Source organism: Gossypium hirsutum, chromosome D13 (genome assembly GCF_007990345.1).
Source record: "Gossypium hirsutum isolate 1008001.06 chromosome D13, Gossypium_hirsutum_v2.1, whole genome shotgun sequence".
NCBI classification, from domain to species: domain Eukaryota; kingdom Viridiplantae; phylum Streptophyta; class Magnoliopsida; order Malvales; family Malvaceae; genus Gossypium; species Gossypium hirsutum.
In genome coordinates, this window is record NC_053449.1 from 20,804,746 (window position 1) to 20,825,209 (window position 20,464).

At 34.5% G+C, this 20,464-nt stretch overlaps 1 non-coding gene across 1 annotated transcript; it reads left to right on the forward strand.

Annotated features, from left to right (window-relative positions):
* Positions 1 to 19,402: 19,402 nt before the first annotated feature.
* On the forward strand, positions 19,403 to 19,509 carry LOC121225856 (small nucleolar RNA R71). Its single transcript, XR_005923760.1, has one exon. It is a non-coding gene; the product is annotated as a small nucleolar RNA R71 (small nucleolar RNA).
* Positions 19,510 to 20,464: the final 955 nt, after the last annotated feature.

A 20,464-nucleotide genomic window follows, 5' to 3' on the forward strand; every position in this document is an offset into this window, starting at 1 on the left:
GACTTAAATCTGCGACAAAGACGTTGGCTTGAGTTGTTGAAAGATTACGAGCTTGTCATTGATTACCACCCGGGAAAGGCTAATGTGGTTGCGGACGCCTTAAGCCGGAAATCGCTGTTTGCTTTACGAGCGATGAATGTGCACTTGTCTGTTCTACCCGACAATGTGTTAGTAGCTGAATTAAAGGCCAAACCATCATTGATTCATCAAATTCGTGAAGCTCAGAAAGTCGACGATGAATTGGTTGCAAAACGGGTTGAATGTATTCCGAATATGGAATCCGAATTTCAAATTGATGAGGACGATTGTTTGAGGTTCAGAAGTCGTTTGTGTGTTCCAAGAAATTCGGAACTCATTTCGATGATTCTGAACGAAGCCCATTGTAGCCGAATGTCAATTCACCCGGGGAGTACGAAAATGTACAACGATTTGAAACGTCGATTTTGGTGGCATGGTATGAAACGGGACATCTCCGACTTTGTTTCGAGATGTTTAATATGTCAACAAGTGAAAGCGGAACATCAAGTGCCTTCAGGATTACTTCAGCCGATCATGATACCCGAGTGGAAATGGGATCGAGTCACAATGGACTTTGTGTCCGGACTACCATTGTCAACAAGTAAGAAGGATGCGATTTGGGTTGTTGTTGATAGACTGACTAAGTCGGCTCACTTTATCCCCGTGCGTACGGATTTTTCATTGGATAAACTAGCCGAATCGTATGTTTCTCAGATTGTGAGATTACATGGAGTACCTATTTCTATCGTGTCGGATAGAGATCCGAGATTCACCTCGCGATTTTGGAAGAAATTGCAAGAAGCGTTGGGTACCAAGCTGCATTTTAGCACCGCTTTTCATCCACAAACCGATGGTCAATCCGAGTGGATAATTCAGATACTTGAGGATATGTTGAGATGTTGCATCCTCGAGTTTAGTGGTTCATGGGAACGGTATTTACCTTTGATTGAATTCGCTTACAACAATAGTTTTCAATCAAGTATTAAGATGGCACCTTACGAGGCTTTGTACGGGCGTAAATGCCGTACACCATTGTTTTGGACCGAGCTCGGTGAAAGTAAAATTTTCGGAGTTGATTTGATTAAAGATGCCGAACGGAAAGTAAAAGTAATCCGTGAAAGTCTGAAGGCAGCCACAGATCGTCAGAAATCGTATGCGGACTTGAAACGAAAGGACATTGAATATCAGGTGGGAGATAAAGTGTTCCTTAAAGTTTCGCCTTGGAAAAAGGCACTTAGGTTTGGCCGTAAGGGCAAGTTGAGCCCGAGATTCATTGGGCCGTACGAAATCTCCGAACGAGTTGGTCCGGTTGCGTATAGATTGATTTTGCCCCCTGAGCTTGAAAAGATTCACGACGTCTTTCATGTTTCGATGCTTCGACGCTATCGATCTGATCCATCGCACATAATTAGCCCATCAGAGGTTGAAATTCAAGCCGATATGAGTTATGAAGAAGAACCGATATGTATCCTAGCTCGTGAAGTGAAGGAGTTGCGAAACAAAAGGGTTCCGTTAGTGAAGGTGTTATGGCTCAAACACGGGATCGAGGAAGCTACTTGGGAAACCGAGAGCTCAATGAAAGAACGATACTCAAACCTATTTACCGGTAAGATTTTCGGGGACGAAAATTTCTCAAGTGGGGGAGAGTTGTAACAGCCCAAAATTTACCCTAGTCGGGAAGTGGTTTCGGGACCGCTAAACCGAGTCACCGAAATGTTTGAATGTGATAATTATTGTCTAGAATATGTAATTATGAATGTGTGAAAATTTCAAGCTTCGATTTAGTCGATTGCATGTGAATTTAGTCAATAGGACTTATACGAAAAAAATTTTAAAATGTGATAGGTCAATGCGTAAGGACCTATTAGTGCATGTGGAAAAAGGGGGGACTTGCATGTCAAATTCCCCCCCCCTTTAGTAGTGGCCGGCCATGACAAATAAGGTGGACAAGGTGTGATGGGCAAAACATGTCATAGATATGTTTTGTTGGTGCATCATGGGATGAATAACAAAATAAAAAGTTAATAATAAAGAAATGGAAAAAAAGAATGATGAAAGGAAAAAAAAGGGATCATCATTCATGTTCTTGCTAGCCGAATCTAAAGAAGAAAGAAAAATTGTTCATCTTTTATCATCCTTGGCCGAAAATGCTAAGAAGAAGGGGGAAGGGAAGTAAGACATTCGGCCACTCCTTCTAGTCTTGAGTAAGGTATGTAATGCATGGTAGCTTTTGGAAATTGTTGAATGTATTAAGCTAGTTACTAAGTCCCTTACTTAGCCCATGTTCAAATCTTGAATATTGTTGGTAACATGAGCAATCGGTCATCTTAAGTCACTATTAAGGTAAGGAAGTTTGTACTAGCTTTTGAAATTTTAGTTAATATTGAGTGAGTTATCAAGTGATTTTTGTAAACCATGTTGAAATTTCGATTTTGGGGGTAAGTATGGTTTTCGGCTATAAGAGATTAATAAGGGTGATGATTGTGTTACATGCTAAACTTAGATGAAATTGTGTGATTTGATAAATTAAAAGTAATAGTATAGTTGATGAATATATATAGATATACATATTCGGCCATCACTTAGGAGCTTATGTGATGTTGGGTTTAAGCTTTGCATATTCGGCTATATGTGTATATATACATATATATGTAAGCCCATTCGTGATATTACCTTAGGACTATGTATATATAACCGACAAAAAAATGGGGAAAACTAGCAAAGGTGAAGGCCGAATGAGCTATAGGAGGTGTGGATGACTTTTATGCATGTGGGTGTGTGTGTATGCCATTTAGTTGGTGACATTCGGCATTTCTTAATTAACATTAGAGATGAGTGAATGAAATCGGCATGTGTGTTTGTGAAAATGCCGAATGTGAATTTGGATAATATTGAGTAATGTATGTGCTTTAAAATGATGGAATGGAGTGGATGCTTTAAATGTGTTATGAACAATTATAAGTTAAATTAAGGTTTGCTAAATTACCATTGTCATTGCCGAATATACAAACATACACATGCATGTGTAATTGAAGTATGAATGTTTAGCAAGATGGTTAAACTAGTTAATTTATCGATTTAGCTCGAGAAGCTAAAGGTGGAGAGGCAAGCAAGGGCAAAGAAAAGATCATCGAGTAACCGAGTTGGAACCGTCTTACCCAACACAAAGTAAGTCATCAAGCATATATTTTGTATTGATCTAAATAGACATAATGTCTATGTAATCATGCTGAATGGAATGATAAATTTATATACATGTATGTATGTGGTGATGAAAGTGTTGAATGAAGAGAAAAGAGGTGAGATGTATTGAGTTGTTGACCTCGGCACTAAGAGTGCGGGTATAAACATTTATGATCATGAGATTGGCGCTAAGTGTGCGGGTTTAAATTGTACAGCACTAAGTGTGCGAGCTTGATTATGTAGCACTAAGTGTGCGAGCTTGATTATGTAGCACTAAGTGTGCGAATTTGATTATGTAGCACTAAGTGTGCGAGTTTGATTATGTAGCACTAAGTGTGCGAGTTTGATTATATAGCACTAAGTGTGCGAGTTGATTATATAGCACTGAGTGTGCGGACTTAATATATACGTTTGAATCATTATGGACACTAAGTGTGCGACATTATTAAGTCGATCACGGACAGCGGATCGGGTAAGTACCTTGAGTTCATGGCCAATAGGCGCTATGTTTATAATTGGAGTTGAGCTTGGTAAGTTGAAACCTATGTGACAATTATAATTGAAGCCACGTACATAAGATTTATTGTGGAATAGGTGAAAGGCCGTTTAGTTGTATGATTGTAACGAAAATAAAATGATGTATGAAAATGCCTCAAATATCCTATTGATGAGTATATGGAATGTGAATGCATGATTTGGTATGAGATTGAACCGATGGGTCTGAGGAACTATGGCATGGTTCGGTATGGATGGAGTAACTAGCCTCGTTCCATCTTATTTCCTATTGTGATAATGTTATTGATGGATGGTAGTGCATTGCTTATGACTTACTGAGTTATATACTCACTCGGCGTTTCCTTGTCACCTATTTTAGGTTTCTTGGACTCGTCTCTTCTTGCGTGATCGGGCCGTCATTGGAGTCATCACACCGGCTAGCAAGTTTTGGTACTTTCTTCTTAGTCGGCTTAGGAGAACATTTCGGCATGTATAGGCTATTATGTTGTGTTTGAACTTTGGTATGTAAACTTTTAGCCATGCGAAAATGGCATGAATGTTCGGTTGGGTTTGGTTTCATAACGTTGGTCGTAAATCTTGATAATTCGACCTTTTTATGCCATATGTCATGGTTGATTATTTTGGTGTTAAAATTCATGATATGGCAATAGTGTAGTAGGGGGATGTTTGACAATGATTAGCCTTTGGCATGGCTAGTCATGATCATAATTTGTGATATGTATGATGAATTACTAGTTAGATTAAGGAGAAATCACGAAATGGGCATAGTTGCTTTCGTAACAGGTGCTGGCAGCAGCAGTAACGTGAGATTGAAAAATCACTAAAAATAGTAGGAGTGGAATTAATTGATGAATAAATTATGTATTCGAAGCTCGATGAGTCTATTTTCATATAGAAGCAACGAAAAGATCATATGGACAGTATGTTAAGAGATATTCAGGTTCTCGTGAGACAGGGCCAGAACGGTTTCTGGATTCCCTGTTCCGACTTTGGAAATTCATTATAAATTAACCAGAGATAATTAGGAGTCATACCATATATGGATAGATTCCTATCTGAGTCTAGTTTCTATAGAAACAAACGGCATCAGTATTGAAGCTCTGTCCAGGGAGATATCCAGGTCGTAATGCGCAAAGGTCAGTGTAGTCGATCCCTGTAACATGGGAGACTTTGACTAAGAAACTGTACTAATTGGCCCGACCAAAAATTCTAGAAACAAATATATAGATGGGCATATGAGTCTAGTTTCAGGGAAAAATCACGAAACTTATTTTCGAGTTGTGAAACTCAAGATATGATTTTTAAAGCGACTAGTACACAGATTGGCAGTGTTTGAGAAATATTTTTATAAAGGGTTTGAAGTCTGTTAACACCTCGTGTTCGACTCCGGTGTCGGTCTCGGGTTCGGGGTGTTACATGTCCTGATAGACTCTCTATGTTTCCATGACCGAGTCATGGTCTTAAACATTAATCCCCATGTTTAATGTTCTGGTAGACACTATTGGTCACCATAGTCGAGCTATGGTCTTACACCTAATAATCCTCGTGTTTACTGTCCCAACTGACTCTATTGGTCTATGGTCCTACACCCTAAACCTCTATAAGGTGTTGTCTCGAAGGACCTTATCATCTTCATGATTTCACCCCATAGGGCCTGTTGAACATCGTCACAGTGTTGCCCTATGGAACCTAAAAATCGTTGTCACGATGTAATACCCTCTACTCGACCCAAATCACTGAATTCGAATATCGAATGTTACAACACATAAATAATTTTTGCTATGTTCTTATAAACAAAAGATGATGTTTAATAATTACATCAAATTTTCAAAAACAACATAAGACTTTACAACTTAAAACTTTGTTAAAGACAGAATCTTCATGGCATAGTGTACTAAGTGTCATGCTCCTATGGTGTCCTCTGTATGCAAATTAAACTAATGATAGAAATTTCTGCCAGTTACCTTCGAGCTCAAGAACACAACATCGAAGCATATCTTCGAGTACCTGAATTTCTCACTCAGACTAACCATCGGTTTATGGATGAAATGATATACAAAAATGCAGTCGAGTACTTAAGGCTTCATGTAACTTGCTCCAGAATCGAGATGTAAACCGTGGATCGTTGTTAGAGAAAATAGAAACCGGCACACCGTGCAATCTAACAATCTTAGAAATATACAATTCTGCTAATCTCTCAAATGAATAATCCTTACACACTAGAATAAAATGTGCAGACTTCGTCAAACGATCTACAACGACCCATATGACATCTTTCTTTCTTGAAGATAAAGGAAATCTCGATACAAAAACCATCGTGACATGTTCCCATTTCCGCTCTGGAATCATCACAGGTTGTAATGAAATTTGATTGGAATTGGTATACCATGAATATATGTACATGAAATGTGGAAAATTACAGCATGTGAAAGCTCATGCGAAACGATTTACACGAGTCTTGAGGGTCGGTATGGATATGAAACGAATTGATTGATTTGAAAATGATGATATTGAATTGTCGAGAATTGATTTAAGTTGAACTTAGCAAAATTGAAAATGATATGAACTACGATATGTGATATTGAACATATATGGATTGATCTATTGACTACCCTATTAAATGTCTTAGGCAAAGTTAGATATAGGGCCAGTTCTTCATTGATTAAAAAAAGCACTTCTGACTCCAAAAGCACTTTTGGAAGAAAAGCTATGCAGAACAAGCTGCTTTTGGTTTAAATTTTTAGCTTTTCAGAAGTGCTTTTCAAAAGCACTTTTGAAAAAAAGCACTTCTAAAAAGGAGAAGCTAAAAATTTTAGCTTTTTCTCTCCCAAAAGCACTTCTGGTGCTTAATTACTTTTTCACCCCTCCAATAACAAAGTACTTTCCTTTTTTTTTCTTGGTGCTTAATTACAAATGTATTAAAATCATTAATTAAAAATTAAAAAAAATATACTTTTTAAAATACTAATTACAAATATTTAATGGTTATATTTAAATATTTAAAATATAGTTTATATATTCTAATTAAATTTTATAATAATTAATATTTATTGCTTAAAATATTTAAAATTTATATTTCATATATTAAAATATTAACAACAAGTTATAATAATTTTTTATATTCTTACTAAAATATAATAAGATTAACTAATTTCAATATTATTTAAATGCATATTTCTTACTTGATAATAACATGTCTAAAAATGACATTTTCTTTCTCAAAAGTACTTTTTGACAGTAATGTTAAACACTCAAATTTTAAACCAAACTTTTCAAAATCACTTCTCAAAAGCACTTTTCCACGGCACTTTTCAAAAGCACTTTTCAAAAGCATTGCCAAACTAGCCCATAGTTGGTATGCCATAAGATTAGATTGTGTACAGCTTATACTTCGATTATATAACGATGAGCACTGGGTGCATATTACTTCGGACGTTTTAGTGATTTTTGGGAACACATTTTAATTCGGATATACCAATGAGCACTAGAAGCAAATTATACTTTGGATGTTCTGATGAGGCACTGGGTGCTAGATCAGTGTGATGGTTGGATGATCCGTGTATCCATCGTGGGTCCATATCAGGTTAATAGGGGCTATAAAACATAAACTAGCTAAATGATATTTGATATGAAATGTGATTGAAATTGGTATACTATGTAATATTTGATATGAAATGTGATTGAAATTGGTATACTATGTAATATTTGATATGAAATGTGATTGAAATTGGTATACTATGTATATATGTACATGAATGTGGAAAATTACAGCATGTGAAAGATCATGTGAAATGGTTTATACGAGCCTTGAGGGTTGATGTCGATATGAAATGAATGGATTGATTCTGAAATGAAATGACATAATGAAATGAATAGATAATATGTTATGAAATGTAAATGAATGGCACTAGTTTATGGGAATCATGATATGATACATGTATTCATATAAATTGATCATATAAGATATTACATGAAAATTGATACTTAAGACAATGAATAATGCATTGAAATTTTTGGTAATTAGAACATGTTGAATGCAATCTTAGTATATTATGTCTAACTTTTTATTGTCTTGAATCATAAAGTACCACTAAGCTTTATCATTCAATGTACGGTTTATTTATTCTATGCGTAAGTATTAGTAGATCTCGAAGACTCGAGGAGTGATTCAACATCTAAATTGCAACTCTCGACTTAGCAACGTTTGTATAGTTTTTTAAATTTTGATATATGGTGTGTACCTAATGATTAAGTCAATTTTGTATTGTAATGGTCATTTTCTAATCCCGAATTGGTAATGCTAGTTTGAGTCTAATGTACATGTATTGTAAATGCATCAATGGATTGGTATAAGAAGTTGAAATGGCTAAAATCTACAAATGGTAACCTATGTTGAATTGGATTTTATGCTTAAATTGTAAAGAAGGTAATTTTGGATAGTCATGTGTTGGGACAGCCGGTACACCCCATGGCGTAGCGGAAAAATTATTCCAACGAACCACAGTAAAGGATCCATGTACAAGGAAAGACTCGGGTTAAAATAGGGTAGAAAATATACCTTCTTTAGTGAAAACGTTGAAAGGATGTTGATTTGATGTTGATTCCTAGCCACAACAAAAACGTTCCGGCCTCTACATAGTCCACCCCGTCAAAAAACAAACATTCAGTTTCTCTTGAACTATTCAAAGAGAATTAAAAATGATTGCTAGACCTTTTAAATTATTAAGTTGGTAACCTTAACACACAAAGGGATTATCATCCTTTTATCCTCTTTGATATCACATATTAAAAAGTAAAAACCAAGATTATTCCCTTATTAACAGAGAAGGCAAATGGAAAGTTAGAAAAAGAAATTATATTCTTTCCAAAAGATTATTGTATTATTCCCTTATTAATAAAGAAGACAAATGGAAAGTTAGAAAAAGGAATTATATTCTTTCCAAAAGAATATTGGATTATTCCCTAATTAATAGAAAAGACAAATGGAAAGTTAGAAAAAAGGAATTATATTCTTTCCAAAAGAATATTAATTTTCATGTCTTATATTTTGACTGAAATTAATTAATATAACTGTATATATTAATAAATTCGGTAAAATATATACAATTAATATTTTTTATGAATCAAATTCATATATTAATTATATTCTTTCCAAAAGAATATTAATTTCCATGTCTTTTATATTTTGACCGAAATTAATTAATGCAACTGTTTATATTAATAAGATCAATAAAATATATACAATTAATATTTTGTATGAATCAAATTCATATATTAGTTATATTCCTTCTAAAAGAATATTAATTTCCATGTCTTTTATATTTTGACCGAAATTAATTAATATAACTATTTATATTAATAAATTTGGTTAAACATATACAATAAATATTTTGTATGAATAAAATGCATATATTAATTATATTTATGTTCTCTATTTGTGTACAACAAGTTTGTACATATAATGTGTTTAATGTTTAACTATCAAATTAAATTAATTCAACAATTAATTTTATTCATGTGAAAATTAAATACAATACCAAATGTATTTGGATTCTATTTGTTTCAACTATAGGGTGTGACCGTGTAGGCTCTTGTATCATTGGTAGTAATACTAGAACATTTCTAACATTACAAACAATGAGTGGAATCTAGCAACGCATCATTGCCCCCCAAGTTAGAAGAAGTCGTGATTCGACATAACCTTTTTGTGATAATCTTATCATGTATCATATTTTTTTATCCTTAATATCTAGATTGGACATAAGTTATGGAATATTCATACTTGTATAGTCCAATCTCATATTTCTTGATTTTCTGAGCAGACTACAATAAACAAATAAGTGTGATACCTCATATCAACCCATTCAAGTATAGCCATGCATTTCTAGTCTCACTCCATCAAGAGGCTTAAGAAATTGCTCTCATTACGTAGGAGGGGTAAATCCTATCTTGATCAACCATATCCAATGTAACACCCCTAACCCGTCTCCGTCGCTGGATTAGGGTTACAGAGCATTACTGTATAATAATAAAAATTCAACATCATAACATTAAATAAATTAAACTTATTATAAATCAATCAACCATATGCATTTTGTCCCTAAATAAAGCCTTTGAGGCCCTAAAAATAGCTTAGAAGCAATTCGGGACTAAATTGAAGCAAAATAGAAGTTTTAAGAAAAAGATGCAAAACTTCAAAAGCAGGGGTCACACAGCCATTGGAACGACGAAAATGTGCAAGTGTACACAATCGCAACAAGTAATAAAGTGACAAGTAAATGTCGAGTTATCGTACCCACAGGGACTGTGAAAAGAATTATTTATGAATGCTATTTAAAACACTTTGGTGAAGAAAAATATTTTGTTTGAAGAAGGTGATTAAAACCTAAGATTTTAAACTAAGTAAACTAAATAAATAAATCTCAAATGCACGATTTCAAAACACAATTTTAATCAAGATGACATAATTGTGTTAGATTAATTACATTTTTTCTTAGAATTATTAAACTCATGTTTATATTGTTACGAATATGTTCACGGCAACTCGGTAATTTGCTAACTTATGAACATACTCACCTACCAAAATCCATTTATCTCTTAACTATATCCCTATGTCAATTCAACCGATTAAACAAATCTTAATAGACAAATATGTTATTGCACATACATACTTATTAAATCGAAATAATCTCTTTTACATATCCCTATGTCAATTCAAACAATTAACTCGATTTAATAAGCACATAAAAGACTATGTGAGATAACAAAGTATCCTTACCTTGAAACAGTTTAATCACAATAATCTTGCAAGTTATGCAAGGCAAATGTATCGTCAGATACTGTTGCTAATCTAAACCTCAGCTACCTTAGATGATTAAACATGCACTGATTAAGTAATGTGTCATTAATTACAATTTCAATCCATTTAAATAATTAATTCATTAATTACCTAAAACTTATAATGCAAGAATAACTAAAACTTATAATGCAAGAATAACTTAGTCATGATTTTACTTAATCAAGCATCTTACCGAAACCTATAACAACATAAACACAATTTCAATAATTTTAACAAATGAAATGCAATCAACCTAACACGAATTAGATTAAAGCTAAATTGATTAAATTAACCATTCCAGCAACATAAATATTCATAGATATGTTCAGCATAACAACAACAAAAATTAAAAAGATAGGGAACAAGAATCAAATCTGGTGTTTTTCAGTGGCTTGACTAGATGCTCCGTTCTTACTTCTCCATTGTCCTCATCGACCAAGGCTGCTATGAACACTTAATTGCTGCTCCAAGTAGCAGATGAATGTCCCTTTCCTAAGAGGAGAAATCGGCAAGAGAGCAAGGGAATTTTGGAATGGAAAAGAAGAGAGAAAGTAGAGAGAAAAGAGGAAAGATGTGAATGCTTAAGGTGTGTTTTTCTAATGACCAGCCTAAGGGGGTTTTATAGCTGAGAAGGGCTGCTAAAAATAGCTAAAATTATCAGCCAATGAGCCCTCCCTTGGCCGGCCACACATGTGGCAAGGTTGATAGTTTCAACATTGCTAATTTAGGCTTGGGGCAAATCTATAAAGCCCCAAATTGTAGAGGGGTTTGAATGCAACTTGAACAAGTCTTCAAGGGCCTCTTTGCAAGCTTAAATAATCATCTAATAAGTTTATTTGGGTCAGCTCTTGGGACGGTTTTTGGGCTGTACATTTCTTGGTCGGTTCAGTTCACTCGGTTCAGTTCAACTGAACCACTTTTTCATAATTAATTAATAATAATTTATTAACCCAAATTAAATATGATATAAATTAAAATTAATTATATTATGAATTAATACATATAATTTTGGACCATCTTAGGCTGAAATTTAGGTCGCCTCGATACTTCAAATTACTTCTAGATTTTGCGCTTCTAGCAGTGTCTGCCGAGTCATTTTTCGCCATTTGTGCAAATCTGTCAAAAATAACTGAAATTCATCAAAATTAATTATAAAATTAACTAAAATTCAAAATATTCATATTTTAAGTGCACTTTAATTATTTTTTAAAAATTAATTATTTTTTGACAAGAATTTTATCGAAAATGTATGAATTTAAGTTAAAACGAGTATGTAAAAATGTGTAAATTTTTGTGTTTCCACACCCCCAAACTTAATTCATTGCTCGTACCGAGTAATGCACAAATTAAAAAGAATTACTCAAAAGACACCTTTGAAAAATTCCTTTAGAATAACATTCTTCCCAGAATTATGAATTTAATATACTTATTCTCAAAAATAAGAAATTTTATAGTTATGCTACTTAAGTATATATATCGTTCAAATTAATCTCAACAACCATTATGATAGCACAATTAGACTAAATGCTTCCTTAACAAGACATGTTAACTCTTACCAATTTGATTTTATTTCATTATTCAAGATTAAGCTGCAATCATTAAGTTTAACTTATGCCTTCATATGTTGAACATAGCAATTTCTCTCCACTAATGTAGGTAGCATAGAAAACTTGAATCAATAGGTATTTAAAAAGGTTGTAACGTAGCTAGGCTAGAGGTAGGGAAAATAAAGATAAATTTAGGCTTTTAAACCCTAGACTTAGCTTCAATCGGACCTTTGGAATAATTTCCCTCAATACACCAACTTACTTTGCTTTCACATGCTCCTTTGTACATTTATTTTCTTTCACATACATGTGCTCTTTTTTTGAGCATTTTACTGTATGTACTACAATTTTTAGAGCATTTGATACTTCTTTCAACTCCCCCAAACTTATTTTCAAAGAATATTTTGAATAGTACTGAGTCTAGTGATTGGGACAATTTAAAAATAATTAAGAGAGAAGTGATGGCTAAATATTGCAATGGTTCAAATAAAATTAGGCCATATAGTTTCAAAGTTGGGTTTCAAAGGATAAAATTTCATCAAGGTTGGCTTGAAAGGCTCAAACGGTCCAAACAAGAGTTGCCTAAATCATTTTCAACATTCCATACTTCCTAGGATTTCGCCTCAAGAAACTACGAAGTCAATTCTAGAGACTTAAACTTTCATGCATGCCTACCTTTCTTAAGGAACTAAAAATTTTATGGTACGATTTGCATGCTTTATTAAAAATACATTTATATCATTATTCAGCTAACATAACAATTTGTTGAAATAATAGAACTTTATTTATACTAAAGTTTAGCATACTTAAAAAAATTTAAAATTATTGAACAAAATATATCCTAATCATAATTAAAAGAACTATTTATTTTGAGTAGAAATAATTTCAATTTTTTGGTCCCCCTACTTAAAATGAACAATGTCCTCATTGTTTAAAGTGAATAGATACTATACACCAGGTAGGATTCTAGAAAAGAAGAGGTGAGTCAATTTGATTGCTTAAGTACCAAGCTCTTTCTAAATCCAATCCTAGACATGTATATATCTATTGTCACACTTTATACTTCGCGACTTGTTCAATTTTATTAATGATTTCCATCTCATGTTTTATTATGCAAAAATTCCTAATTAACTTTATCCTAAAATAACCTAAGGACATAAATAAAATAAAGTCAAGATCCCCCTTTTATTTATTTGCAGATCCTTCCGAATTCGACTCATCTCCCAATTGAGAGTTTCAGCAACCTGACGAATACGTGTCATAAAACCAATATAGTTCCTTTCTTTCAATGTGAAACCTTTCTTTGGATGCATCTGTTGATTCTTGAAGATACTCTCGTATCTTGTTTTGGCTTATTCATAGTGGAACTTGTTTTGTGATTCGTTAATTTGGGCAGATGCAAAGGTTCTCTCGCGAGGCATGATTAACCTGATCATAAGATAGTAACAATTATTTTCTAAAAAATTTAATTAATATAAAATATTAATAATTTAATAAATTAAAAAATTAGATAATTAAATTAAAATTTAGGAGAAAAATTGGTCTTACCACCTTTTTTGTAAAAATTAAGAGCTCTTAAGAAAAATAATTTTGAATCAAAAGATGAAAAATTAAAATAGGTTGAGGGGTTTTTGGCTAAGGATGGGTGAAAGGGTGATGTGCCGCTCGAGTATGCAAGGCAGCAGCGCGTAGTAGGGGATGGACGTGAGCAGCGTGCGGATCGTTGAGTAGGACTGGTATGGGCGCGTGCTGGTGCTGCTGACCGATCAGCTGGGCGATCCTGTTGCTTGGGAATTGTTAGGAGGTTTCGGCACTTAAGGGTTTTGGTGTTTTTGGAGGGAATGGTGTATAAATGGAAAAAAAATAAGAATAGATGGGTGGAATTTATAGTGAAAGGAGTAGGAGCTAGAGTAGAATTCTTAAAAATTCTAAGTTCTAATTCTACTCAAAGTAAATAACAATTAATAATTAATATAATGCATATTAAATTATTATTTGCAATTAATTCATTAAGATAAAAACTTATCGAATAAAATATGATTAAATCAAAACTAATCCTAACTCTAAATAAAGGTGATAATAATTAATATATATTATAGTGGATATAATTATATATTAATAATTATCATCTTTTCTTTTTTTCTTTTTTTCTTTTTTTTATTGAACTAAAAACATTTATTCTAGATGTTTTTTGAAAATATTTACCAAAAGAGGCATCTAATTTTTAATATTTACAAAAAGAGAAACCAAATTTTTAAAAATAATTCAATTAAGTTCCTAAACTTAATGAAAATTCAAAATTGAGTGGCAGCATAAAACTTGGATCAAAATTGACCTTTTTATTTGAAAAACTAAAAATTTATTTTGTCATTTAGGGAATAATTTCTTGAGAAATTATGTTAAAATCAATTCCCAGGAAAGATTGGAGAGGTCATAAGCAGTCCCGCTTAAGTTCCAATCTTCTAGACAGAATTTATTTAAACATACTAATCTGAAAATATACCCTAAATCATTTATTCAAACAGAATAACAAGAAAAATTAAATATTTGATAAAATGAAGAAGATTTGATTTTGTTCAATTTTATCTCCCCTGTAATGTTTCAAGCGTTAAGCATTAACTCGAAAATTACCTCTCTTACCTTGAAGTTCAACAACTCCGTATGGATAGACTCGATGAATCATAAATGGACCAGACCAATGTGATTTTAACTTACCTGAAAAAAAACCTTAATCTATAATTGAATAACAAGACTTGCTGACCTGCTTCAAATTCTCGAACTCGAATGTGCTTGTCATGTCATTTCTTGAGTCTCTCCTTAAGTAATTTGACATTATCCTTTGAAGACATTCAGAATTATTCTAACTCATTAAGTTGAAGTATTCGTTTCTCTTTGGCACTTTTAAGATCCAAGTTGAGTCGTTGGAGAGCCCGGTAAGCTTTGTGTTCTAAATCCAAGGGTAGATGGTAGGCTTTCCCAAAGACTAACCTATAGGGTGACATCCCTAAAGGTGTCTTGTATGCTGTCTTGTAAGCCCATAAAGCATCATCCAGTCTTTTGGACCAATCTCGTCAGTTCAGGCAAACTATCTTCTCAAGTATGCCTTTGATCTCCTTGTTTGCCAATTCAGCTTGCCCATTCGTCTGCGGATGGTAAGCTGTAGTGACCTTGTGTTTCACTCCATGTTTATCTATTAACCATTTCAACCACTTGTTCACAAAATGGGACCCTTCATCACTGATGATGGCTCTTGGGGTTCCAAACCTTGTGAACACATGTTTCTGCAAAAGCTTTATTACAACATTAGCATCATTTGTTATATATGCCTCTGCCTCAACCCACTTCGACACATAGTTCACTGCTACTAATATGTACTTGTGACCAAAAGACGGAGGGAAAGGACCGAGAAAGTCAATACCCCAAACATCGAATAATTCTACCTCAATGATGTTTGTTCGAGGCATCTCATTTTTGTTGGTGACATTTCTGACCCATTGACATCGATCACAACTCTTTAAGTAAGCATATGCATCTTTGAATAGTGTTGGCCAAAAGAATCCGGCTTGCAATACCCTGGCTGCTGCACGTGTACCTCCGAAGTGTCCCCCACTCGATGCTGAATGACATTGGTATAAAATCTTATGTACTTCATCTTCTGCCACGCATCTCCTGATTATTTGATCTGCACACTTTTTAACCAAATACGGTTCTTCCCAAAAATAGTACTTCACATCCTGAAGAAACTTTTGTTTTTGATGATACTTTTTATCAATCAGTATCAAACCACTAGCTAAAATGTTAGCAATATCAACAAACCAATGGGTATTATGGACATGATTTACCTTCAGTATATGTTCATCTGAAAACGCCTCTCGAATTTGTATAAGAAGAGAGTTCCCTTCTTGTAGCTCCAATCTGGACAAGTGGCCTTCTACTTGGTTTTCCACTCCCTTTCGATCTTGAATTTTTAGATCGAACTCTTGAAGTAGAAGTACCCATTGGATCAGTATCGGCTTAGTGTCTTTCTTGGCAAGTAAATACTTAATTACCGAGTGGTCCGTATAAACAGTCACTTTGGTACCTATAAGATAAGATCAAAAATTGTCAAAAGCAAACATAATAGCAAGTAACTCTTTTTCTATTACCGTGTAATTCAGTTGAGCTCCTGTCAGAGTTTGACTCGCATAGTAGATGGGATGAAAAACTTTGTTCCTTCGCTGACCCATGACAACTCCGATCGCGAAGTCACTTGCATCAAACATCAATTCAAATGGAAAATCCCAGTCTGGTGTGACTATTATGGGTACCGAGACTAACCGACTCTTCAAATCGTTGAAAGCTCTTAAGCACTCATCGTCAAATTTAAACGATGTGTCCTTTTGCAATAATTTGCATAAGGGTTTAGTAACTTTGGAGAAGTCCTTGATAAATCTTCGATAGAAACCGGCGTGGCCCAAAAAGCTCCTAACACCCTTTATAGATATTGGAGGTGGGAGTTTCTCAATAACATCTACCTTTGCTTTATCTACCTTGATTCCATGTCTTGTTATCCGATGCCCTAGAACAATACCTTCTCGTACCATGAAATGGCACTTTTCCCAGTTAAGAACAAGGTTTGTTTCTTCGTATCGCCTTAGTACCTTGGCTAGATTGGCTAGGCAATCATCATATGTATCTCCAAATACTGAAAAATCATCCATGAAAACTTCCAAATATTTCTCAACCATGTCAGTAAAAATAGACATCATACATCTTTGAAATGTAGCAAGTGCATTACATAAACCAAATGGCATGCGCCTAAATGCAAATGTACTATATGGGTAGGTGAATGTTGTCTTGCGTTAATCTTCTGGTGCTACTGTAATCTGATTATACCCTGAGTATCCATCGAGAAAATAGTAATAGTCTCACCCTGCAAGTCTATCCAGCATCTGGTCCAAAGACGGCAAAAGAAAGTGATCTTTCCTAGTTGCCTTGTTTAGCTTTCAGTAATCGATGCAAATTCTCCATCCCGTAACTGTTCTAGTCGGTATCAACTTGTTATTCTCGTTTTCAATAACCATAATACCTCCTTTCTTTGGCACGTACTAGACCGGACTTACCCATGAACTATCTGAGATGGGGTAAATTATATCTGCATCTAACCATTTGATGATTTCTTTCTTGGCTACGTCCTTCATGATGGGGTTCAGCCTTCGTTGTCCATCAATCGTCCCTTTTTCACCATCTTCTAAGATAATCTTGTGTATGCATACAAACGGACTAATTTCGTGAATATTGGCTATGGTCCATCTAATAGCCTTATTGACTTGTTTCAGCACCAGGATGAGTTTCTATTCTTGCTCAGTAGTTAATTCTGCTGAAACAATCACAAGCAGAGTAGAAGAGTTACCTAAATAAACATATTTCAAATGTGAGGGAAGTACCTTCAGTTCTAATTTAGGTGGCTCCTCGATTGACGTTTTTGGTTGGGCATAATCCCTTTTCTCTAACTACAAAGATTCAAAGCGGAATTGCGGATTAAATCCCCTTTGATTAGCTTCTAACAAAGCTAAGTATTCATCTTCCTCTTCATCATTTGGAGGATCTGATGTCAAACTTCGTTCCAATGGGTCCTCAACATAATTGAGTTCCTTCTCCATGATTAAATCCTCTAAATCAAACACTGCAGAACAATCATCAATTATGTTAGAAAATCGCATGGACTTAAAAACGTTAAATTTTACCTGATCATCCTAAACACGCATAGTAAGCTCGCCCTTTTGCATATCAATAAGGGTCCTTCCGGTTGCTAAGAATGGTCTTCCTAAGATGATTGGCACCTCTTTCTCTGCTTCAAAGTCTAGAATCACAAAGTCACCAGGAACGATAAATTTGTCTACACGTACCAATTCGTCCTCAATTTTTCCTCCTGGATCTGCTAAGGATCAATCCTCTAATTGAAGTGTAACCATAGTAGGTCTAACTTCACCTATCCCCAACTTCCTAAATATTGACATGGGCATCAAGTTGCTACTCGCACCCAAGTCACATAGTTCCTTACCACAATATGTTGCTCCAATATTGCAAGGTATGGTAAAACATCTACGATCCTTTAATTTTGGGGGTAGTTTGTCTTAAAGATATGCACTGCATTCCTTCGTTAGGGCTACCGTCTCAAATTCTCCAAGCCTTCATTTTTTTAGACAGTATATCCTTCATGAATTTGACGTAGTTTGACATTTTTTCAAGTTCTTCAACTAACGGGATGTTGATATGAAGTTGCTTGAGTATGTCTAGGAACTTCTTGAATTGAATTTCCTACTTCTAAAGTCTTTGAGGGTAGGGTAGTGGAGGTTTCTTTACTGGAACTGGTTGATTCATTTTCTGTGGCAATTCTACATCTAACAGAGTTATTAGTTGATTAGAATTAGTTGGTTCAGAAGTTACCTCATTGGATTTTGCAGATTCAATTTTTAGTGAAACTGAAATTTCAACAATCGGTTGAACTTCCTCTGAGTCTTGAGCGTCAGCTGGCTCCTTCTCAACTTCGACAGAATTGGGCTCTAAACTCTTTCTGCTCCTCAATGTCAATCCTTTACAATGCTCCTTCCCTGGATTCCTCAGATTATCCGTATCACTAGGTAAAACACCTTGTGGTCGGTTTCTGAGTTTAGTTGCAAGCTAGCCCACTTGTTTCTCTAAATTCCTTAGAGAGGCATCATATTTCGCTATGTATGCCTTCAATAGATTCTCTAGGCTATTGAATGGTTCAGCTTGGGTTGGTTTCTAAGCTTGTTGGGAAAAACTAGGTGGCTGGGTCGATCTAGGTTGGACATAATTGTTACTGATTCCTGCCCCTTGGTTACTCCAGGAAAAATTCGGGTGGTTTCGACATGATGGGTTATAGAAATTGGATTGCAGCCCTTGCCTTCCTCAATTTTGGTTCTAGTTACCTATGTAATACACAAATTTTGGGTTCGATAGACATTCTTCAAACAAATGTCCTTCCCTACAATAAACATAGGCTACATTTTCAAATTGATTTAGTGGTTGTGTTGCAAAACTGTTACACCCATTAGTAGTAAGATTTTTTAACACTGAGGATATTGATGATACTTGATGTATTCCAGTGACTCATCTTCCTGACGCTGCTCGATTGGTTGGCCATTGATAATTGTTGCTGACAATCCTCTCAATGATTTCATAAGCCTCATTATAAGACTTAGAAAGGAGAGCACCATTAGCAGAAGCGTCCACTACCATCCTCGTGTGAGCATTGAGACCATTATAAAATGTCTCAAGTTGTATACAATGTGAGACTCCGTGATGAGGGCACTTTCGTAATAATTCTTTGTACCTTTCCCATGCCTCATACAATGACTCATCATCCATTTGTTGGAAAGCAGTGATCTCGTTCCTCAACTTAGCATTCTTGCTAGGCGAGAAATACTTCATAAGAAATTTTTCTGTTAACTCTTGCCATGTTGAAATTGAGTTTGGTGGTAATGAGTTCAACCAAGCTCGAGCTCGATCCCTTAGTGAATGTGGGAACAGCTTCAATCGTAATGCATCTTCTGGTACTCTGGCTAACATGAAAGAATTGCTCACCTCCATAAACAATCTTAGGTGTAGGTGAGGATCTTAAGTAGGTATTCCACTCAATTGGCCCACTATCTGAACCATCTGGAACATGACTGGCTTCAACTTGAACTATTGTGCCTCAATTTCAGGTCTCCTAATACCCAGATTAAGATTATGAAATACTGGCACGACATACTATCTCAAAGCTCTATCTCTATCATCAGCAATAAGGATATAATTTTGAGTAAGGTTTGCTCTGTTTCCTTGATTCAGATTTTTGAAGTTCATCTCTTCAGACCTTCTCTGACTTGCTTGTCTTCTTCTCTATCGAAATCTTCATTCAATCTCAGGGTCTATAGGGAGTAAATCGATGATTCGATCAATACTCATAATACCTTAAATAATCACAGAAAAATTAACTAAGTTAAAATTTGAACAGAAAAATAAACCAAAATGCAAAACTGACAACTTCACAAATAATGACTTTTTTTAAAACACGGTCCCCAGCAACGGCGTCGAAAACTTGGAACGACAGAGATGTGCAAGTGTACACAATCACAACAAGTAATAAAGTGACAAGTAAATGTCGAGTTATCGTACCCACAGGGACTGTGAAAGAATTATTTATGAATGTTATTTAAAACACTTTGGTGAAGAAAAATATTTTGTTTGAAGAGGGTGATTAAAAACTAAGATTTTAAACTAAGTAAACTAAATAAATAAATCTGAAATGCATGATTTCAAAATACGATTTTAATCAAGATGACATAATTGTGTTAGATTAATTACATTTCTTAAC